Source organism: Solea solea, chromosome 7 (assembly GCF_958295425.1).
Source record: "Solea solea chromosome 7, fSolSol10.1, whole genome shotgun sequence".
In the NCBI taxonomy this organism is placed as follows: Eukaryota; Metazoa; Chordata; class Actinopteri; order Pleuronectiformes; family Soleidae; genus Solea; species Solea solea.
Genome location: NC_081140.1, coordinates 5,276,619 through 5,302,015, shown reverse-complemented (window position 1 = coordinate 5,302,015; position 25,397 = coordinate 5,276,619). Strand labels below are relative to the sequence as shown.

The window sequence follows — 25,397 nt, the reverse complement described above, 5'->3', positions numbered from 1 at the left end:
ACACAGCTATACTGAGTACATAGAAAGAGTCATGTGGAGCTAATGGACTTAATTATTATTGTGACAATGGTTTAAATATAATAGACATTTGTATTTAAAGGTTATACAGCTTCAAATCAGCACTGACATTATCTCTGAAGGACGCTCGACTGTGACTCCGTCAAGCTTGACCGCTCTGTCTGATCTTTTGTTTGACTTAGCAGCTTCCAATTTTGATCTCTTGCCACTCGCCATCACTCTCATCAAACCCTGCGACCGAGACAAATGCTCTGGCTTATCCACTGCTGACTTGGACTTCTCATTTTCATATTGACCCGCTGTTTCCCATGACCTCTGACCTCTCAGGGTCGAGCCTCCAGCCGTCTGGACCTCTTCCTCCTTGACCTGGACCCGATGGCCGCTCTTTGGACGGCCCAGATGGATTGCTGTGTGCTCAGGGTGGCTACACATTTACATTGTTGTCTTAACACACAGCATCCATCTCCAGGTCTAAGCAGCTGCTCTGCCTGCAGAATTATTTTTGTTTGTTATAATCATTTTTAAATTTAGAAAGGCTTTTTGTTATTTCAAAGCATCATGAATGATGATCCCGTTTCATTTTAGATGCCATTTATGATGTTTCCTTTCACTGACGGGGGACAATACCACTGTCAGGGTAATTGACTGTGCCTGTACCTCTGTCTGTCACCATCTGAACTTGTTGCCCTGATTGCAGAGCCTGGGTTTGATACACAGTGTCCTGATAGTGTGCTGGGGAGAATCTGGGTCAGCGCTGGGAGCCTGAGATAGCACCGACATGAGGCTGACGAGGGTGACGTCACACAAGCCAGAGGAACAAAGCTTAGATGTACCGCTTTAGCTTTCACTCTGTCACTGTGTGGAACGGTGGAATGAGTAATACGACACAACGGAGTCCAGCTCAGATGTACTTTACATAGTGTCATCCGTGTAATATGTAATAAAATATTCTATCTTGCTCAAGCAGAATTAATGCAGGGAATTGTTCACATGAAAAACTGATTGCCTTGTTTTCTTACACTGACATATAATTTAGGAACATATTATACATTTGACTCCACTGTCATCAATCTAAATTGCACACTTACTTGGTTGAGTGTTTGCAGCAAACCAGCTATTTTTTTTTGAAAGTTTGTCGGCAGAATATTTCATACTTTAAAAAAAACTGCATTGCAGTGTATGTTTTTGTTTTTTTCCCCCTCTTTGCTGTTGGATTTAGGTCCGAGCAGCTTTTCTAGTCCCTGCTGTACTGAGACCTGTAATGAGGGGGGTGAAGGGAGAACAGGGGAGGGAGGGGGAACACAGAACAAGAGAGGAAGTGAGTCTTCATTACAAAGTGTGCGTCTGGGTTGTGGGCATGCCCAGTAGAGTTTGCCTTGCAGCCTGAAATCCAGCCTCTAAATTTGAACAGGAGGGAGACAAGGTGACTGTTGCTGCTCTTTCTCTCTCTCTCTCCATAATGTTCTTTTTTTCTCCTCCTCCTCTTCCTGTTCGTGTGTGTGTGTGTGTGTGTGTGTGTGTTTTGTTTTTCTTTTTTTTTTCTGGCAATGGAAGAGCAAGAGGAGGTGCAGATTTCAGCTAGTGAAAAATACAAGATGAAGTAAAGAGGAGAAGAAAAGAAAGAGGAGAGGGAAAAGGCAAGAGCGAAAGACTTCTCCCCCATCTCCCTCTTCCTCACCCTCATCCCCTTCTCTGCCAATGACTTTTACCTCAGAAACAGCGGCGGGACCAACTTCAAAAGGTGGTCAGGAGGGAACTGGAGTGTGAAATCTGAGAGCAACAGCAAGATGAGAGGCTGACCGGCGCTCTGTTTGCTGTTCTGAGCAGGTCAGTGGCCAGGAAACACCAAACAAATCACTTTTCTGTCTTTCACTTTTGTCTGCCTCTAAACTCTGGTTCTGTGAGTGGATATGATGCTTTTACATCTGCTTGCTCTGTGACCAAACAGGAAAAAAAGTGTTGTGTGTGTGTGTGCATGCGTGTGCTGGCGTGGAATTGTGTAACAACACTGACTCAGAGTGAATGAGACGCTGTACATCATCTCCTCTGAGTACCAGCCGACTGTTGGCACCCACAATAGAAGGGAAAGCGCTGAAACTCCAGCTGCTCCCGTCATATGGAAAGTGTTCTGTTGATCAGCTGTTCACGTGTGTGTGTGTGTGTGTGTGTGTGTGTGTGTGTGTGTGTGGAGGCAGAACGAGCTCCGCGAATGCTGACACGTGGTTACGATGAGTGAGAAATCATGGAGACACTCTGGTTGTTCACTTTCACTCAAGTGTGTGTGTGGTGTAAGGAATGTGACAGAGGCACAAACCTATGAGTCAATATAGAGTTTTTTTAAATACACTAAATCCATAATCTTATGTCATTTATTCTCATAAAGCCAATTGGCAATCTAATACTACTATTTTCAAATGGTTTATAGTTATTCTTTTGTTTGCTGTTTTTAAGCAGACAATGGCAGAACGGTTGTTATTGATGACTATTTCATATAAAACCTGTCATACAGCTCACCTGTCTGTGTCTGGCCCCCCTGAGGGCTCGTCCCATTAGCCGCCCCAGCTTGCTTCGCCACTGTCAATGAATGTGTCAGCAATGTCCTCCCAGAAGACTGTGTTTTTGACAGGTTTATTATTCCTGAGCTGTGCGAGTGTGTGAGGGACACCACCGACAATACAGGAAAAGAAGAATGGGTTGTGCATCACATGTTGTTGTTGTTGTTAGGCTCAAAGTATATTTCATTTGTGTGTGTGTGTGTGTGTGTGTGTGTGTGTGTTCCCTATGATGTTCTTTAATTTACTGTTTTACTGTGAGCTACAGTTTAATTTATTATTTATAAAAACTTTACATTATTATATTGATAAATTACACGCTAGTTTTGAACTACTTAATCAGCTGATTATTTTCTCAATTATCATTTAAAAAATGCCATTTTATTGTAAAATGTCTTTACTAAAGTCTCAGAAGACCTATCATACTACTGCTATTAACAATAATAATAAAAGATAGATTACCAAGAGCAGCAACTGATCCTGAGTGTGAGGATAGTTTTCAGTACTATAGAAAGAAAAAAATGTCAAATATTTGAATTACTATCCAAATAGTTGCAGATTAATTTACAGATTATGATTGAATTTACTTCTCAGTTTCAAAACAGACAATGTGTTAACACATAAAATGATGCTCTAATGTTGAGCAGCTCTTAGCAAATAGTTCACCTGTTGAATGTGAACAGATAAGAATGGTGAATGTGTGTGTCCGTTCCTCCCTCACTGCCTCCTGGGATTTTCTTTTTCAGTCCTAAATGCTTACAGTAGAATCGGCTGTGGTCTTCACCTGAGGCATACCAGGCATACTGTAGCTGACCCTATCTGGCTCATGCTCATTCTTGTCATAGCTACAACACGTGTCTGCTGCACTCTTTCACTTTCCTGTAGTCTCGTGTGTGTGTGTGTGTGTGTGTGTGTGTGTGTGTGTGTGTGTGTGTGTGTGTGTGCGTGTGTGCGCGCGTGCGTGTATATATATGTGTATATGTATATATGTGTATATGTATATATGTGTGTATGTATATATATATACATACATACATACATACACACACACACACACACACACCCACACATCGTGTATATAGAAATATTACACCCCACAACAAGATCGAAGCTAACAACTTCATTGTTCGGTGTCTGAAAGGAGTGGAATTTGATGAGACAAGGTTGATGTCACTGTGACCATGTAAAAACACAAAGAACTGAATGTAGTACTCGGGTCTCAGTAAATGCATAATCTGCTAAAAAGAAAGCTATACAAATAAATGAGAATAACTATAAAACTAAGGAGCAGTGTGAAACCATTAAAATGACACTTCAGTGCAATACATATAACAACATCAGCAAAGGGCAGTGACAGAAAGTTTAAAGCAGTATTTGCCAACAGTACATATGTGTAAATCTAAAACTTAAATGTTAAACAATCATCTTGATGCTTTCCAGTTTGTAGTGTCTGTACATCTGTTTGAATCTATTTCATGATGAACATGTTATCAGTTATCATAATTAATTAAAGTTACTGTGTAACTTGTTAAAGGGTTAAAACAAGTTTTTGGAGTTGACCATTAAGGACTCTCCTAACGTAACACATGTCATTGGCTGCATTGATAATGGGACACTTGACTTACATGGGGTGTAATAAAGATTCCCAAAGTTTGATAATGATTAATTAATGTAGGCATGTAGAATGAAATCACCATTGCAACCATAAAGTTGTCTGAACATTTAAAATAAGTTGGTGTGTGTGTGTGTGTGGCCCTTACAATACTGTTATAAACATGACTAATCATTCCCTTCAGACTACATGCGCTAAGTGGTTGGAGCACATGTCTGCTGCTAATTATCTCTATGGTCAGTTGTCTTGGAGGGGAAACTTGGACTTTGTCAGGGAAATTATGGATTCAAACTTTCAATATAGATTGAGAACTTTCACATATCGCAGTTGTTTTAGTCGTTAGCCCTGAGGGAATTTGATAATTCATCGTTGAATACTCTCTGTGACTTATGCAGACACAGTCTGTAGAACATCTCTGTTGAAAACCAGTCATTGACCGCGCATATCATGACTGGACCTGCCTTCACAACAAGCTGCAGAGGTGTACACCACTGACACAGAGACTTTAGTCATACATTTGGGAGTGACTCCAAAGTTCTTAGTTGTACTACAAATGACTTCCTGTGTTTTGAGGGCCGAGCTTTGATGAGAGAACTGAGGGGGTGGACTGCATCAACAGCCTAACTGTTCTAAATTACACACCCCATAACTTTTAAGGTGTTTCCAGTGGGAACAAAAGTATTTTGGTGATTTAGGTGAGAATCAAATCGGCCATGTCTTGTTTTTGATCAGTGTGATTTGTTTTAGTGCTACTCTTTATTTCTACTGGATAAAATGTTACTTAATGTATTTTGGATGAGGAATCCTTACAAGTCAAACCTGTATAATTGGTCATGTCAATGTGAGAAGTTCTTTAGAATTTGCAGAAGTGTGTTTGATGCCTTATACGTTTATGTTGGCAGAGCACTTCACCCAGTAAGTAACACAACTCACAAAGATGAGAAGATTAAGGATTCGTTCTTTACCTTGGAAATTAGAGTTTGCTTTGTTCAGGCAGCTGAACAAGTAGGTGGCACCTTGACTTAAGATTTCTATAGGTGTGTGACTGCACAGCCATAATTCATGCTTATTTTAGTTTATAATACACATTTTCTAATTTTATTCAAGTAGTTTTAAGCTTTGGAAAGCAAGCACATGGTAAGTAGCAGTGGAAACTTACTTTCTTATTTTCTACATGTAAAGGGAGCACTCCACTGAACTGAAGGTTGATTTACGCCTCGCAGTTCAACATAGTCTCATAATTCTCAACTTTCACATTGACTTTTACTTTGACTGTTGTCTTTGAATTGTGAAAGTCTAATACTAAATTGCATGAGTGCCCCTTCATAGAAAAAGCCATATTAGGTTTAGGGTTTGCCTATAATGAAAGGATCTATCAGCTTTAGTTGAGATTCACTGTTGTGAGAACTCCATGTTTTTCCTCTGTAATGACCTTCTCGGCTCAGCAGAATTCATTTGTTTCACACATACATCTCGTAGATCAAATACATGGAATTAGTCCTTGAGGTGGGTGTAGCGGTGTTTGTTGCCCCAAGCATCAGTCTTGTCGTTTCATAGCAGCAGTTCTGTGGCTCCATATAGAGCAAATCAGAAAGCTGTGGGAGCTGCTTATATCCCAACCATCAGGAGTTCCATTTGTTTAACTGTCAGGATGACTCCCTTCTTTTTCCTGGGGGACTGCGACCCTCCCCGAGTCCAACCCCCGACGGCCCATCTGAGTCTCTGTGATCCATCACACAGCAGGAGGCCACTTTTTGTGAAAGGGCTGTGAACTTGTTACCTCCCTCAGCCTGCCCGACTGAATGTCAAACCCATTTTTCTTCTCCTGCGTCCCAGCTTTCCCAGGATTGCTGCTGTATTGAAATAATTGGGCTGCATTGAGTGCAGTAGGCTGTCACTGCACCTTTCCAATAGAGATACTAAGTAGGGTGCCGCCGTTTCCCTCTGACCTCCCATTCACTCCTTCCTCTGGACACTTCCCTCTGAGGTCGTGATGGGTCGTCATCATGACTCCAGCCTTCTCGGTACAATGACGTGACATCCGTGGTACATTATCTACAGTGGGTTTGCTGGTCTGGAGTTCTGTGTATACTATTCTTCCCTGCTCTATTGTCTCTGGCATCTGTGGATCAAGCCTGTTCAACATGGCACACATTCAAAATGGCAACCTCAAGGGGCTTTTATTCCTCCACCAGAATTCAATCACTTTTCTTTCTCCCTCTCTCTCCTTTCTACTGAGTTATTCAGAGTTTAATGAGGAAGGGAAATAAAGGAAGGCTTATGGTTTGCTGGATGATGGAGAGGCTGCCATTTTCTTTCTGTCAGAGGAGCCACACAGCAAGTGTTCATGTGAAATGAGATTTTTTTTCTTTTTTCTTTTTAGCAGAGGGGAAGGTGATTGAGATGTCTGAGAAAGAGCCAGGGAGTCTGGAGAAGCTGGGGTCATTAAAGTGTCAGAAGAAGAAGCTGCAGCTCCTCGAATATTCCTCTGTATTTCAGAAATTGTCCAGAGGGGTTATGATCAAGGAGGAATAACCCATATAGAGCCAAAGAGTCTGCTGCGAGGTATTATGATTATCAAACATTAATGAACGGATTTCACCAAAGGCATCAAATACTTAGATGCCTGTGTACCTCCAGTCTTGTGCATCATTTTAATGACTACAGAAGATTATCCCCTTACATAACCCAGTGTGGGCGGTTTGGAGACAGTTCCTGACTGTGTGGGAGGGCATGAGACTGGACCGGCGGAAGTACCGGGCAGCCGCTGGATGACAGGGCTGTTGTTTGCGAGGTTCAGTGCTGGCCAGAGTTCGTGCTATGTATCATCTGTCAGGGAGTGCGTTCCATTTACTGGCTGCACTGTCAACAGCGGTTGATGCAAGCCTGTTCTGTGCGAGATCAGAAAATGGCACAGAGTGGAGAGGTAGAGGAGTTCAGCTGTCTCTCTGCCTCTACCTGTCTTACATAAACATCCATAAAGCTTGTGTCAGTGAGGTCAGTGCTGGGCTGTCTCTCCACAGCTGTTTGTCACTTCTCCACTAAGCGGTAGTAGCAGCCAGCTGCTCAGGATGTGCAGTTCTTAGAAAAGAAAAAAACACATATGCAGAATGAAAGGACAGTTTTATTACATCCTTAAACATATTTAGATAAGAGAGACAGGCTACACGTCATGCAATCACTCTTTTTGTGCAGAGGTTTAGATAAGTTGAAATGGGCCTCTGCAACGAGTAAGAAAAAACAAAGACTCCCTAAAAAGGCCTTAAGGGTCGTTCACAAGCAGCGTCTAAAACGCTTGAAAAACACAAGGAAGAGGCCACTGTTTTCTTTAACCAAGGCCCTTGGGTTCCACTTCTGTTATCCATTGTTTCTAAGCAACCAAGTGAACATCATTGCACTAGGAAACTATAGTAATACCCACAAGAGTAGTAAAGCAATAAATATCAAAAATAATAATAAAATATGTAGATAAATATATCACAATAAACTATTTGAATTCATTTGTTTTTCCTTGCGAGCACCACCCTGTTGACACAGGTGCAGCCCCTTTCACCGTCAGCAACTTTATAGGGAGGCAAAAAGTCTGTTTTCATTGCAAATAAGAAGTAGAATTTGCAAGAAAAGTAGAATGTCAATCAGTACATCTGCCAAGGACCAACAGCCCCCTAATACTCAACCAAAGCTCTTAGCTGAGCCTTTTTCTGGGATCTTTCCCCTTTGCACCAAACTGTAATGGCTTCTTCCTTTATCCATTTCCCAAAGTTCAGTGAAAATCCATTAGTAGTTTTTTTTTTTATCAGTGTGGACAAACAAACCAACCACTTTACCACTGATACACTTTACTACAGTAAAGGATCTTCTGTTATGTCCTTATTCAATGTAGTAAGACCAGTAGTAAATTGTAATGCTGGTTTATGACTAAAGTTGACTTTACTTCAACATTACTGTGATATTGCTGTACGGCTCTTTCATCTTTGTGTTGGCGTGTTTTCCTCTTTGCTCTTTGGTTTATAATGAGAGCTCCAGATAAAGGTGATGTCTCACACATTTAAATCTCACCATTTTTAACCAGACTTCATTTTGAGTTGATGTTGTTTATGTGGTCATGAATATTTTATGTTGAGGGTTTAAAACCTGAAATGTTGAAAATCAGTAAAATAGAAAGAAATACAACGTATTCATGGCCTAAATGTTCAGTGGTGATTATATAAGTATATTAACATCTGCCATATGATCTTTACAACAAGCCCTTTGTCATTCATCAATATCTTTTATCATAAGGCTTTTTAAAATGATTATGAAATACATAGTGATAACGTTCAAATACTGCAATTGTCTAGGTGTGGAATTGAATAACTGATTATTTTGCTCAAGCATCTAAGTGGTAGTATGTGAGTGTTTTGTCATTTTTATCTCGTACTCTTAAGGTTATGTGAGTTTTAAGGGGAAATGTCTTAAGAATGAAGCCAATTGAGTTTAATAGGGAAAATCTGAGGTAGATCCACTGAACATTCTCATTCTAAGATCAAAATAAAGCTGTTAAAAGCCAAGTGAGGAAAGAAATTATGTCATTTAAATAATTTATCTCAATGGAACAAATCAAATAATTTAAGGTACAAGTTATTAAATTATGGAGACGAGTATGTTGGACATTGTGGGGTGGAGTGCGGGTGATGGGGGTATAATGTCTCTGTTATCTCTATATCTCTGTCTGCTTCTCTGCAGCTTCCCTCCACCCCTCTGTTCTCTCTTAACGGGGGAGCTGGTGCAGGTTGACAGCCTCGCAGTTCTTCTCATTATGCCGCGTCCGAGCCGGCACAGATTTATAGAGATGATAAAAGCAGTCTGGAGGAAAGTAATGACCACAGGCTCTAATGCAGTAGGAGGGAAAGGGGAGGCAAGGCTCGGTCTGGTCACTCATATCAAATGAAACCGTTCAATATACAGTATTCACTGTATTTAGTTCTATATACCTATATATATATATATATATATATATATATATATATATATATATATATATATATATATATATATATATATATATATATTTATGTGTGTGTATATATATATTTTTTTTTATTCCAGGCTTCTTACCAGCATCTTATTATTAAATACATCCATTCTGTCCTGCCTGGTGTAAACACGGTGCTAATTATTTTGTTTACATTTAGCCTAAAACCAGAAATCTCTGTCCATCTTTTAGATCATGTGATTGACTTTGGCCTGGCAGGTGTTTGGGGAGTTGAAGCCGCTCTCTCACAAACATGGTGCATTTAAACAAGACTCCTGCCTCACTCATTTCTTGCTACACCAATGCTGCCTCACACCACTTCTGCTGGCAAAGCTTTGCCGCCTCCATCCCTGATTATTTCTCACTTACCTGTTACATGTGAATGAAAAGCTGTCGTAACAATAGCTAGGTTTTCACAAAGAAAATAAATAAACAACTCACCTCAGAGGGATAACACGGTGCAACCTGATTTACAGTTTACTGATATGGCAACTTTTCCACCTCCTTCAGGTGTAAAACGTTGAATGTGATATTTGAAGATTTAGAATTTCTGTGTTGATGGAAATCCGACTATTTCAGTTCCACTTTCACTTGATCTTCAGTCTCTACAAACAAAAATCATTCATCCTCCTCCTCCTCCTTCTTGTCATTGTTCTTTCTTGTTATTCTGAAACTAAGTGAACAACTGCAGAGGAGTGTATGCATGTTGTTATGGATGCAGATTACTTTAAATATGAAACCACAACGCTTGTCTGGATGTAGATCTTTTTCAAACAAATGACTGAAAACATAGTACGTATGAAGCTTAAGTCTAAATGACTTCCTCATGTGTCGCAGATTCTGATCACATTTCCAGCCTGATGGATATCTAGTGAATCTGTAACAACTTAAGCCAACTCCGGAAAATCAGAGGCGAGGACGGAGTGACGGCGAAATCCAAACAGTAATTAAACACTGAGAAGGAGGAGCGATACAACTTCAAAAACAATGACAGAGAACACAGACGGTACTGCTTCAGAATTTGATTTGGTTTGGAGATTAGACTAACCAGGACCTCTTCCTGATGGAAGATTGTATAGTCCAGTGTGCAATGCTGCGACTTTGAAAGTTGCTTAGGACAACTAACTAACGACATAAGAGTGAAAACCAGAAAGTGATGTTTTCATCCTGTCGTTAAATACAGATCCACATAAATCACCGGAGCCCGTCATGTGACAAGTTCACTGAAAAACCATGAGATGTTTTGGGAAGAGCAACATGTTTCTCCTGCCCTGCATTTACTCTATGTTGTTCTCTGGAATGAGGAAAGTGATGAATGTGACATCATGAAAACATCACGTTTGTCTTCCTGAGTCTCTTCCTGAGTCTCTTCCTGAGTCTCTTGTTTTTTCAATTACTTGCATTCATTTTCAAGAATGCTCAAATACAGTATTTACAGGTGATTTACAGGTGTCACTGGAGGAGATGTCCTAAAGCAGTGTTTTTGAATCCTGGTGCCCTGCATGTTTTAGATGTTTCCCTGCCCCAACACACCTGGGGCAGTGGGTCCCCAGGACCAGCATTGAGACACACTGTCCTAAAATAACATGAGAATTAGAGAAATTGAGGCTATAGTGGCAACTAACAAAAGTTAACGCATGACGTCACTATGTCATTGTTGCATTAGTTATGGAACAGAAGGACAATGTTAGCATTTGTCGTTGGACATTTATTACCTTCTGGTTGTCTTATGTTGTCTTTCTCCCCCTGTGTATCTTGTGAAGTGTTACTTCCTGTTTTATTTTTATATCTTCCTCCTTGTGTGTTATGTCTTGCTTTACTTCCTGTCTTTGTCCAGTTTCCCTCCAATTTTGATAACCACTCGTTAGTTTCACTTGTGTCTCGTTAACTGTTGTTTGTTTGTCCCCATGTTTCTACTGATGTACACCGCCTTTTCCTACATGTACCTTTCAGGTATTTCCCTGAATTCTTTCAGAACACTCCCTGTGTTTTTGGACAATTAACTTCAGTTTTTTTACTTTAGGAAGGATAAAGTTTTCTTCCATCACAGAGCCCTGTGTTCTGGATCCTGGTTTATAGTCTGAAACTATGTATCACACCCTATCAACTGCATTTTGGAGAAACAGTGTAAAGTGTTATGCATCGTAAATGAGATTTAATGATAGAGTGTGCAACGTGACTGAATCTTGACTGTTTCTGTCTCAGCAAAACAGCAGGGAAGAAATGAAAGCCGCTGATGATGCAGATCAGCGAAAATAGCATATGGTGTGTTGAGTGTTGGCGGAACTGTTTGCTGTCTGTCACTTATCTTTTATCACACTTATAGGTCCTCTGGCTGCTTTCTATTCTGCTCAGTTTAACATATTTGCTCCAGACTTCTGTTAAAGAAATGTTTTTATATTAATAATGTTGACATGGTCCTTTGCAGAGCTGTACTCTGTGGGCTGAAATCTTATTTTATCGCTACAGTCTTTTAAACTTTGTCCTCTTGTACTTTTTCAGCTTCTGCAACTGTGACTTTTCATCACTTCTCTTTTATTTAGTCAGCACTGAATCCTTTCTTTACCTTTTTTATCTGAGAAAAGGTAGATAAGGATTACTAACAGCAACTACCTGTGACGACTGTTAAAATTGCTAACTATTAGGATGGTAATTCCATGTGGAAAATTAAAAAGGTTCTGAAAAAACAGTTAAAGTAACAGATTAATTCAAAGGTCAGTGGCCAATTTAACAGAGACAAAGAAGCTGGCGATTGTCGTGAGCTGTTTGCACATACATTACCACGTATCAATTATAAAACTGCCAATATCATATCAAAATCATTGTGGCAAATCTCTAACACACTGAACAGCTACAGTGCAGTAGTCCATGTGTTTTGTCTCAGAGCTAAACAAAGAGACTAATTCCTTCTCCGCTTCAGAATGAGCCTTTTCGCCTCGACTCACTCTCTCCTGTCTCGTCCTCTTCACTCAGAGTTCCATTTTCTGGTCAATTGTTATGGTAATAGGGGTCAGAAGATGAGGAGATTCTCACGTTCAATGTGAAACTTAGCCCTTTGTGAGTCTGTGGCTCAAGCTGCTGCGACAGAGGCCAGAGGTGAAATTGAATTCAGCAGAAATTCCCCAGTGAGTCTGGCCCTCAGGCTGGACTCAGCCAAACTGGACCAGAGTGGTTTTGCTGCAAGGAGCAAACCACTGCTCTCTGTTTAGCTGGAGTTCATGGAAGATGCTGGTTTTGGAAAATGTGAGATTGAGCAAGTCACAAATTATGTTTAAAGCTGTAGTCCATAATGGGCCCACAGAGTGTAAATGATTAAATTATCGTTGGCAGAGTTCCATTTAGCTTTCTCAGCTAAAACATGTCAAAGCGGCTGCTGTGCAAAATGCCCTTTGGTTTCCTGAACACTTTTTAAATTCATTTTATTTACTTATTAATATGTCAAAATCTTGACATCCTGATGGACATCAATATTAAAAAAACAATACTGATAATTTGATTGGACTGGTATGACCTTGATAAACTGACCTGCCTCTGAGTGGTTCATGATAGTGTTAAGGGACTTTTGTACAGTTGATGGAACTTTGGTAAGAGATCACAGGTGAGGGACTTGGGTGTATTGATGCTGCAGTGCAGCCCACTGTTACAACCTTTAATGTATTATCAAGAATCTGAGGAGGATTTCAACAAGTAGCAAATTACAGACTCAAGCTTTAAAGACCAACCACGACTTCTTAATTTGCATTTCTGTGTCTGAAAACAGGACAGACTTTGGTTATTGTTGTTATGGTCAGTAAACGGGTTGGTACTAGTCAACTATAAGACTGGTCAAGGGTCAGAACAAGAATCATGGTTATAATTTTAAGAAGACTAAAGCTTGGAATGAAATCGCCCACTACTTACCATATACTAGACTGTAAAAGGAGTTTGTCACGCAGTAATGTGTGAATGCAATTATTTATTTAAATTTGAAGACCTGCCCTTGAATTTTCCTTATGTATTTTATATTTTAATGTTAAGCTACTTGTTTTATCCCTCTATTGTATTTCACTGCTAATTTTACATTGTGTTACCTTTTTAATGAAAGGTGCTCATGTAATTAAAATTCAATTGATTTATGTGCCACAATGAATAGTGAAAGTACAACAAATGATCACTAAGTGAAAAAGACCATCATGCATTGCTGTGGCACTGAATGAGCGGAACAATTTGAGTTCATCATTACACACACTTTCACACACACACAGGTTCACACAGCTATCCTTTCAAGGTCTCTGCAGTGACCTCCAAACAAAGTGTTAACGTTAACCCTTTAATGCCTAATCCCGACCTTAACCTCACAACAATACAAACAGAGCCCTAAACTTAACCACTTCCTCAGAAATGAGGTTCTGCCTCATTAGGACCAGGTTTTGGCACACACATACACATACTTACACTAATGATAATAAGGCCATGTGGTAGCAATGGTAGCCGGGCAGATTCAGGTCCCTGGAACTGTGCAGCATTTATGCTGAAATAGTTCAACACAACCAACATACTGTGGCTCTTTGACACTGTCCACGGTGCCTGAGGTCACATCTCCTCTTTTATTGTAGCTGAATCCTCTGTTCTCACTTCAGGTCACATGAGTATAATCACAGAACATGTTGTGTTATCATATAATAACGACAGCGTTTAAGACTGCACTTATGTTTGAGTTTGAAATGGAATTGTTTTTAGATCAAATAACTGGTCCTGTAAAGAGTAGAATACTGCTCTCACCGTGTAACCTATTTTCCTCTTGCAGAAATGTCCAAAATCAAAATTACAAAATGGTTGCAATTTAAAGTTATACAGTATCTCTTTGGTTTACACGCTTGCAATTTAGAGCTTTAAAGTGCTTGTCAGCACATAGTCAGACCTCCACCTTTGTCTAGCATGACTTGGTAAATGTGGTTAAACCCTGTTTTTATGTCATGCAGTCAAAGGCAATTTTCATGAATTATCTCATAATTATGCATCTCTATTGCATGTAGTTTGTTATTCTTTTCGCCAATTCCTGAAAAAGACAAATTGCATATGGAATTTTAAGTCGAGCATCTGTGCAGGAGTGGTCAGATACTGAAGGTTTGCGGGTCGATAATTTAGCGGTAATTTTGGGAATGGCCTTGTTCAGCCAACGGTGGGTTTTTATGAATAGACTCTTTTCTGTGTCTCTAACCTTGAGTAGCTGTGAGAGTATTTTCTCTTCATAGAGATGTGAGTTCAACGCTGCCACCCTCTCTCTGAAACATCCTCCGTAAAAATGAGTCACATTTATTTATTTGTTAAATAAAATCACCACCTTTCGTACCCTGACTAAATTACACATACACATTTAATACACTTTCTTTAATGGAATAGTCCAGGTGATTGTACGAGATGTTAACATATAGCACAGCCATGTTCACAGTGTGTGCATGTGTCCCTTTTCTAGGTTTGTGGAATTGACAGCATGCTCAGTGAAGTCAGTCTTGACAACATATACATTTGTATACATACAAGCACACTTTGAAAACCCTGAACTACCCCTTTAAAGCGTGTTACACTTCACTGTTGAGTGTCAAGTGTGGTTCTTTTTTTACAGTGAATCTGGGAAAGAATAGGCGCCTATTTCCAGTAAAGATAATGCTGTTAAAGCCCTGAGCGAGAACAAAGCAACGCCTAGACTGATTAAAAATAGAAGAAAACAAGGAACCAAAGTGTGTTGCAGAACTAATCGGTGCCTTGCATCATAATTCAATCACATTTGTTTATTTCTTAGGAAAGGGAGTTATGGCCTGGGCAGAATCCATCAAGCCTCTCAAAGCATTCCTCAGAGACACAGACACATGTGCATGTTTATATGTATGGTGTCAGGAAGGGAGAGTGGAGAGAGGATTTTTGTTTGAACTCCATGCACTTGGCTGTTTTCAATAGAAGCCTGTGTTTTCTATAGGCGGAGCCTGAGCTACCTGCCATCCCCTGTATTTACAATTGTACAGTGCAGAAGGATTATGGAAGCAATTACTGGGCGGTAACATTTGGTTCCTGGTGGAAAGAAAAGCAAACTGTCAGTGTTGTTAAATATGATTAAACCAGCCCGGAGAGGGAGGCCCAAGGGTGTAGCATCAACCCTGGAAGCATGGTTCTGATGTATAAGGGTCCACTTTGTTTTTTGCTGATATGTACTGTTTTCTATCTATCTATCTATCTATCTATCTATCTATCTATCTATCTATCTATCTATCTATCTCAGTGGTACAGCAAGTCGTCTTTCTTTGAGTAAAAGCATATAATTTATTTTGGAAATGTAGTGCAATAAAATTAGTAAAGAAATAAAAAAAGTAGAATCTGAAAGAACAACATTTTCAAAATGGTGCTGCATCACCCTAAGTCATTAAGGTTTCTGAGTATGTATCACCTCTGCTTTAACTTTTTAAAAACATTAACTGTGTTGTCTGTTAATTGAAATGACTTCTCTATATATTGTTAGGTACCTGGATATTAAATCATATGACTTTTTCAATAGGGCACTCTATGATTGTTAATGATTTGCATTCATTTGTTGTGTTCACTGCATATCATTTATTTGGTTTTATTAACATTTTGATCCAGAGCCTTTGACTGACACTAGTTGTGGAGAGATGCCACATGTTTAAAATGCAGACTTTTATCTGCTCTGCACCCGACCCGTCCTGTAATAAAATGACCAAAAGCCAAAGATAACATGATGCATTTGACCACTCTTTAAAGTTGTAACTGTCTCTGATCATGTCTTATAGCTGGTTTCATGTCTTATAGCTGGTTGGCCATCAGGTTACAGGCTTGATTTTTATGTATTTGTTTATTTGTTGTTTTTAACAGCACAAGAACAGCTAAAATGTTCGCACAGAAAATGAATTATTGGAAATTAATCTCCAGAACCAGACTTACCCTAAAAGTGGGCAATCACTGTTTCACTCTGAACATTACTGTTTTAAATCAGCCCCATTTAAAAATGGGTCCAACCTAAAGAAACCCTGTATTCTCTTAGTCATTAAAAATCCTAAACCTCATCAAATTGTATCATATTTTATACCACACTGCTTTTATTCCTACATTACCATGACAACAAAACCCCAAACATGGCATGTATTCAGTCTTGCACATTGTCAGGATGAACCATAAAACGTAAGAACCTTCAGAAGATCATAATGAATATTGCTGCGTCCCCTACGTCTGTGTTTATTTGAAGTTTTAGTGCTGCGTGATACCTGAGTGTACAGACGGAGATGAATGTATTCATCTTTCCTCACAGTTTCACCTTGAACGCTGCTACGGGGCCAAGCAGCACTACAGATGATGTACACTCCTGATCAACATTTTAAGACCAGTTAAAAAATTGCCAGAATTTACATTTTGCACTGTTGGAAGAAGGTTCTAAGTAGTGCTTCAAAATTCAAAAAGAAGAAATGGGAGTGAGACAAAAAACAGTTGACTTTTTTGTTCCATAACCCTCAGGATCTTTGAAGAAGTTTAAAATGACTGTCTTACTGCGTCCAACCAGCAGCAATGGCACGCTGTGAGAGGCCGTGCTGATGCAGCTCAACAATCCCACTGCGTTCAAAGAGAGAAAACTTTTTTGCCTTTGCCATCAGGAGGTCATGACAGTGTGGATACCTGACAGAAAATGGCACTGAATCCACATTTTTGTGAATATTTAGACTTTTAAAGGCTGTGGTCTTAAACTTTTAAACTTTCAGATCAGCTGATGAACAGCCTATTTCAGTTTAATGGTTGTTTGCAATAAATTGCTTACTCAAATTTTTTTTTTGTCTCACTCCCATTTCTTCTTTTTGCATTTTGAAGCACTACTTAGAACCTTCTGAAGATCCAACAGTGCAAAATGTAAATTCTTGCAATTTTTCATAGTTTCTTGTGGATTTTCCACTTATTAGAAACAGCATCTCGACATCAGAAGCATTGGGTTTGTTGTTGGGGATGGAACACTTCACTTTCAGTGGTGTAGTGGCAAGTTAAAAAAAAAAGAAGTATTTATTCCTTACTTAAACTTAAACAACGTTCTTATTCAGTCCGATCATAATATTACAAATCATTATATTATTATGGTCAAAAACTGTGTGCTTCTCCTCCTGATTGAACAACAACGCATCCCATTAATATTCATTCACATTTTGTTTGTGGCTACTGGTTTTTGATGAAAAAGTCGCTATGTGCATTAATATAGAACATTAACGATGGAATGCATCATGGAATGAAATCACTGCCATTATAATCATAATTAAGTACATTTGTGAGACCAGTTAAGACGCACACAACCACTGTATATCATGAGACCATGTCGCAAAACAAACTAAGGAATGAATATAAACCAATAGACTGCTGTATCTTGCACTTTAAACAGTATTTGATTAATTCTGTTGTTATTATCATTCTGCCTCTGTTTCGTCTTTGTCAAACAATACTTATATCCATCATCTGAAAATGGGCTCTGTCAAGCAAAACTATCAGACCTGCTTGAGAGAATGTGTGTTACTGTTGTCTCTGTCTGTCCTGACATTAAACAAATCAACAATGTTGCTGGACGAGGGCGACATCTCGACACCACTCTGAGAAACACAGAGCTGACATTTAATCAGCACTGTGTGAACTCATTTGACATAGTTTGAATGTAATTGACAAAGCAATGCACTGCAGCTTTAAAAGAGACAAACGTATTATTTTGAAATAGATCCCTGTAATGGATGGTGGTTTGTCTCTATAATTATGTGACCCTGGTGACCTGTCCAAAGTCTCCTTTCGCCCTGTGTCAGCTGGGGTTGGCATCAGTGCCCCCGCGACCCTCATGTGGAGGATAAAGTGGTAGACAATGAATGAATAAATGAATGGATCCCTGTAAAACCAGAACAAATGCTACAATTACCTTAACTTTCTTTAAGTTTAAGTTTAAACATTGTTTAAGTGTATACACCGTGAATCAGTGTTGTAAATTTAAATCTTTGGAAGCTCCCATCATTTCAAGGACATGGACATTTTATGTAACTAGACCGTCACTTATGAGAAGGACCAGTCGTCCCCTTGACAATTCAGTCAAGTCTTAAAGCTAAGCTAACTCCTGCTCCTTATCTGGTTTTACACAAACATTGAATGGGTTCTTCTGGGTTTTGTGAAAATCTATGATGTAGTCAAAGCCTAATTTTGATAACAAACAAACAAAGTCAACAGATGGAGTCGGGGAAAACTCTGCATAGGTAATTAGTAGCACAGCCAGGTGCTGCGGTGTATTATCCCACAGATACACCATTCATCCTCTTCTGTGTCGTTGGTTAATTTATTTTTAATCACTTTGAATTATTCAGTCATATAGTTATATTATACTTATACATATAAAATGCAGCTGTCTCACAGACTGAAGTGACAGTGTAACAGGATACCACGAGGCAAAGCATTTCACTCTGCGTCCTGTTTAGGTTCTTATTCTTCATACTGTAGTTGCTTGAGTGTTTTATGTATAAGCGCTCCTGGCTTCAGCAGATATGACTGACAGTTGGTAATGAATTGTGGCGAAAAGTGAGAGACCACAGCAGGAGGAAGTGAAATGAGGGAAGATAGGTGAACGCGGGTCCAGTAAATGAGAGAATGAAAGCAGACCCGGGGGTGGGGCTACCTAGAATATCCCCAAGACTACTTTATTTCATGGTGTAAAACTTTCTACTTCTCACCACAAACTATTTCCCCCTGTGTGACAGGTAATTATTTTGGCAGCCAGAAAGCCTCCCCAAAGCTTTGCTGCCAACCCAATATCTCTGTTTCTCTCAGGGGGCCGTCTGTGTTCAGCTACCCCAGATAAGTGAGAGGAATGTCGGGCCGCCATGCTGTGATGTGAGAGACTTGCCTCGAGCTTAGATCCTGGAGGCTGGGGCTCCACCCGGACTTTGTGCATAATGGCACAATGGAGCGAGGAGGGTTTAGAAGGGCGTGGCCGACAGCAGGAGGTTTTTTTCTTGAAGAAGTTAGATGCAGGTGGTCAGTGAGTGTTCTTTCAATACAGCTTGAGTTATGTATGAACTAAGCAGCAGATTATATTGATCTACAACAAAAGCCTCACCTGACAAAAGCCAATGTTATGTGCCAATATGGTATTTTTCATTCTTTATCTTGGTGAGCTTTTTTGCATGTACTGTATACACGTTTTGACTAATTTACTATTGAAGAACCTGTCCGTTTTTATCTAACGCTTCCACATCATCATATAACATGTAACTGTCTGACTACAAGGTATGTTCAGCATCAGCAACGCCGTCGTTACTGTGGTTACAGAGGTGTTTACAGTTGATCGAGAATCTGACTCACACTCCAAGTGGTGGATGAAATCACAACTGTAGACTGAGTAGTCTGAACTTTTGGGAGGCAGATTCAAAGCTTAAATAGTGCATTTTAGACAAAGGGAAAAAAAGAGATGCCTATTGAGAACATTACATCTTAATCTGTAGCTAAAATTAAAGCTTCTCTCAGTGCAGCTTTCTACTTAAAATACATTTTTTAAAAAGCTCTTCATTCTGAGAATCTGCCATCACTGTGTTTGCGTGTTTGACTGCTCTGAGTTTGTAAGGTTAATATAATTATATTTGTGCATCCCAATCAGACACTCTACTGGATAATTAGAAGTCAGTATCACCCAATTAAAACAAAATATTTTTTGGTCCACCTTTCAATTTATTAAGCTATTTATCACCAACACCTGATCACGTTCCTGTTGTGTGAGAAACGTAAAAGTACCAAAGACTCATCGGTATCAAAAAAAAACCCAAGGCTTTCCTTGGTTTTGATTTAATGGAAGCACAGGACTGTTTTAATCTATATACACCGTGGGACTAGGAACAAAAACCAAAAACTGCTGTTTATTTTTGCATAGGAACTTTTTACTTTATTCTTTTTTGTGTGCGTGCCCTGGACAGGGGTTTGGGTCGGGGGGGGCCTGTTTTGTCCTGGACAAAAGGAAAAAAGGTTGGGAACCACTGTGCTAAGTGACTCTAGTCTCTCAAGCTTGGGTTATCTGACCAGTTGAGGTTATCTTCACCAGCATGCTGGGTGCAAGGACAAAAGTTGCTGGGGGAACTATGTGACGCTCCTCTGTGCCATGCATACATCTGTGGGAAAACTGGCTGAGCAGATTTGTCTTCATAAGCAGCTAAAAGACGATTGAGATGGTCACATGCCTCTGGAGTCTTGGGGATTAGTTGTTTTGTGGCATAATTCACAAGTTAACCCAGGGATGAAGTTTTATTTTTCCCTTTCAATGCTTAAATGTAGCTTATTAGACGTCTAAACATGTAAAACAACAGACTACAACTTGAAAAAAAAAGTGATTCACTGTATAGTCTCATGTATCCTGTTTTATCTAGACAATTTCCTTGTACATGCATAGCGGATCAGAGCATGTTGACATTGGCATTGTGTGCCCACCGTTAACATCATTGTGGCTGCTCGTATGGCACACACCCTCTGTGGAGGTCTGTGCCTCGCTGTATTATCAAGTTTTCTGTCTAATTCTCTGACCGTAAATCCAGGAGCCCTTAATGCTTTATCCAATCAGAGCTAGAAGTCCCAAAGTTTTCACTACAATAGAGGATTTTGAAAGAAATCTAGGAAAAGTAGAAGAAGAGACGGCTTCTAAGTTTGTCATGTACAAGACACAATTCACCTTCGGGGAAAAGAGCAACAGGAATAACAGCAATAACAGACAGGACGTTAACCAAAGCGATTCGCAGTCTAGTGTTTATGTTCCCTTATTCCATTCTTTTGTTTTAGCAAGGCTTTTACTTTGAAATATTCGCAGGATGCTTAAAAATGTATTATTTATGGAAATTTTCAATGGCAAACTGATGTAAAACATAGTAGTAGCACAGCAAAGCAGATTACACCATTAAAATGTGGCCAATATGACCGGAATGGTCCATTACCATCAATATAAAATATATTTAATTGTACTTTCAATATAAATAAATATGTATTACTGTGGGTTTAAAGAGTGTTGGCTAGATAACTACACTACGCACAATGTACAGTCAATTTTAGACATTTTAATGGAGAATTGTTATATATTATATCTTTAAGTCAGCAGTTCATTTTTTCACTTGAAATTCCTATTTACTAATGGAGAGTGGAAAGGCAGTTGGTCCAGATGACATACCTGTGGCGATATGGAGAAGCAGTGTAGTAATGTGCTGAACTGTATCTGTAACTGTAAATTGATCAACCACACCATGAAGATATGGGAAAGTGTTGTTGACGCTTGCTTAAGGAAAGAGGTGAAGATCAGCCAGCAGCAGTATGGATTCATACCAAGAAAGAGCACCACTGATGCAATTTTTGTTTTGAGTGCTGATGGGGAATTATAGAGACGGCCCGAAGCAGTGTCTTTGTGGAGCTAGAGAAACCTTCTGATCAGGTTCCAAGAGAGGAGCTGTGGTACTGTATGAGGAAGCCGGGGGTGCTGGTGCAGGACATGTATGAGGACTGTGAAACAATGGTGAGGTGTGTAGCTGGAGTGACGTATGGGTTCAAGGTGAAGGTGGGATTACATCAGGGATCAGCTCTGAGCCTTCTTTGCAATGGTGATGGACAGGTTGACATATGAGGTCAGGCAGGAGTCTCTGTGGACTATATTGTTTGCAGATGATATTGTAATCTGTAGTGAGAGTAGAGGGCAGGTGGAAGAGAGCCTGGAGAGGTGGAGGTCTGCGCTTGAGAGAAGATGAATGACGGTGGTGCAGTGAAGATGCAAGAGGGGGGAGAGAAAGTGGAAGAGTTTGAATGCCTGGGGTCAACCATCTTAAGCAATGGACAGTGCACAACACAGGTGGAGAAGAGAGTGCAGTCAAGGTGGAGTGGGTGGAGACGAGTGTCAGGGCTGATGTGTGACAGAAAGTGAGACCTGCTATGATGTATAGTTTGGAGACAGTGGCACTGTCTTAAAGACAGGAGGTGGATCTAGAGGTGTCAGAGCTGAGGGACAGCTCAGAGCTGAGGGACAGCTCAGAGGCAAGGTTGAGATGGTTTGGTCACGTGCAGAGGAGGGATAGTGATTAAATCAAAGCACACCACACACCCACTCAATCATCATCTCCAACTCCTACCATCACGAAGCAGATTCAAAAGTATGAATTGCAATAAAGCCCGCTTCAGCAGAAGCCTAGTACCTTCAGCCATCTCTACTTTATACAAAACAAAGCCATATATGTAATGTATGTTATATGTTTTTCTTTTGTGTCTGATCTTTTCATGTCCTATCTGTTTTTCTGCTGCACAGAAATATTGTTTTGCTAAAATAGTTTCCTCTTATTTCTAAGTAAAGCTATAACTGCCAATTAAGTGTCACAGACGTGGACCTTATACAGTTTAAATGTTATGGTGCTTTCAAATGGGAATTTTTTTTCTGCCATTCTAATGCTGAAGTCATTAGAACACGGTTGCTAGGCAATGGCAATATGGATGGCTAGTGTTGACGTAATGCAGGGCAATAAGAGTCCACTGGGAACATTTTTCAAAGACAAATGAAACCATTCCAAGCTCTGTATCACAAAAACTTAAATATATTAATTTATTCACCATCCACTGAAAAATGAACCTCCATGGACGCTTTTTTGAAAATGTCTACAAAAGCATCACAACATTTGAGTGCTGAGCTATTTATTATTTCTATTTAACATGTCCAAGTTTATTTGACTACTTCAAATAACCACGGCCACCAAAACCCCATTTGAAGACACCATTATGTTCCCACAGCATGCAGACTTTGAAATACATCAAGTTCTCCATTATTGGGTTTTGCAACCTTCTAATCCAGTTTTCTGCATTTTTACCAATATATTCCTTGGCATAGGTCTGTAATCGGGCATGTCACAATGGAATGAAAATAAAGCAAAGTAAGATGTCACAGAAATATGATGGAAACGATGTCCAAAGAAATGTAGAACTAAAAAAATAAGCAAACCCCTGAGTTGTTTGTTAACCTCCTGTGTCTTTATGATTGACAGAACCTCAGAAGCCAAAATTCTGAGCGAGTGTGAGGCACATTAGTCCATCACATCAGTCTGTCAAGTTACCCAAGCAGTCAATAAGTCCACGTTCCAGCCAGCAAGTGCATCAGTCTGCCAGTCAGCAGCACAGGAACACATAAATGATATATATATATATATATATATATATGTACTGTGCAAGTAAAGGCTTCTAAAATATCAAATAAACGGTTCCATCCCTCTTAGGACTAGAAAACCAATTTATTCTCTCTTCATCTCAGTGTTTCATCTTTCAAATAACTTTCTCTAATCACACTGTTACCTTTGCTTCACATGCCTCTAACCCAGTCTCATTCTGCATCATATATCAGGTAGTAATATTTAATTTTGCAGGCAGTGAGTACAACGTTCATCGTTAAATTCTCATCGTTTGGCCCTTAAAGTCCCGTCGAAGGAGACCTGGGCAAGAAGGCAGCGTTAACCACACTGTCATGATACAAACACTGTAAAAGAAATGAAACACAATATCCAGTCAAAGTACAATGAAAGAATAAACATAATAAAAGCAGGCATTATATTAAGAACAAATACAAAGAAAGTCTATGGACATTTATGTTGATGTTGATGAATTCTGGGTAGCTGGCCTGTGGTTTGGGTCTTTCTGTGTGGAAGTGTGTGCGTAGGTTTTCTCCAGGTACTGCACTTTCCCCCCCACAGTCCAAAAACATGCAGAGTGGATAGTTGTTGGTCTCTATATGTTTGCCCTGTGATGGACTGGCGACCTGTCCAGAGTGATACCCTGCATTTCACCCTGTGTCACATGGGATCGGCTCCAGTGACCCAGGACCCTCATGTGGAGGATAAAACAATGAATGAATGAAGGATAGAGATTCAGCTCCTTTGTGGACTGGCATTTGCAGGTTATCGTTTGAGTCCAATACAACCTACACATTTTTATTAGCATTATAGACGTCACATTCTCAATCATGCAGAGGAAAAAGCCGTTTCCCACCTAAAGTTCGATGGGTTCACTGTGGCATGGGACTCGGTTTTCTCTCCTCTCTATTTATTTAGCCTCTTTCAGTGGAAAATCTCCACTCCACACACACACTTCCTCTCAGCTTCCTCTCTCTGCTGAGCCGTTAAAAAACACAGACTGCGCTGCTGATTATGTGCCCCAGCAGAAGGTGCAGTATACTGTGGTGGTGACTATAGCAACTTATGAGTTATGGCTGTGCGAAGGAGCCTGGAGCTGGCACACAGTCAAAGGAAGGGCGGGGGGGGGGGGGGTGTCTTCTGTCAGTGGTGCACCAGAGAGGAGGGGAAGCTGCACTGTGCGAGTGTGTATAGGTACAGGATGTTACTCTACACTATACGTCCCCATTCATGTGTTTCCCATGTCCTATTAGGCAGTAATCATTCATGTGAGATGGTTCAGGTCATTTTCTTATCATGTAGGATATTGTGTTATATATTTCTTCACAAAGAAACAGCGCATAGTGTCTTTACTAATTTCACAGTGACACGATTGTCATTTTACAATCCAAAATCAATCATCACAATGTTGGTGATAAAATAAAGTGGTCACTTTGGCTGGGTTTAAAAAAAGAAAGAAAAAAAAAGATCAGTATTTGATTTCTAATTGAAATCATTTTTCATTTGAATGATCCAAAACTGATTCATACAACTGCAAGATTGATCTTTATTATTATTATTTAAAGAAAATAATCTTTTTTTTGTAAACAAACAAAAAAAGCAAGTTCTTCGTAAACCATTCCTGCATCACTGTGACAATGACAGACATTGATTCTCTGTAGACTTTGGTGTAAAAGATTAACACAAACTTTCAAAAACATTCCATGAAGCAATTAAGAATTTAACCAGTTGTGTGTCATAACTAATGCACATCAAACAAAGCACTGTTGTAATTACAGGAGTCCAAGAACACGGAACCTAATGTGACGCTAGCAGCCCTTGAGCTGCACCTTTGCCAAGTCATACTGCCGTGATTCAGGCAAAAGTCAGTGCAGTGATTTTCTAATGCCTCTTTACAGCACACACACACTCTTTCAGGTGAGAGCCTCATTGTTTGTACAGGCTCACGTAACTTATGTGCCACTAAATGTACAATGTTTCAAGTCTTCCATTATAAAGCCATGGATGTTTGTCAACACAGGGAC

General features: G+C 39.8%; 1 long non-coding RNA gene across 1 annotated transcript in view; it reads left to right on the top strand.

The window, feature by feature from the left end:
• The first annotated feature begins 1,508 nt into the window (after window positions 1-1,508).
• LOC131463003 (uncharacterized) overlaps window positions 1,509-25,397 on the top strand; it is a 66,427-nt gene continuing 42,538 nt past the window's right edge. The window contains exon 1 of the long non-coding RNA XR_009240930.1: window positions 1,509-1,845. This is a non-coding gene — a long non-coding RNA (uncharacterized LOC131463003). The remainder of the gene's footprint in view (window positions 1,846-25,397) is intronic.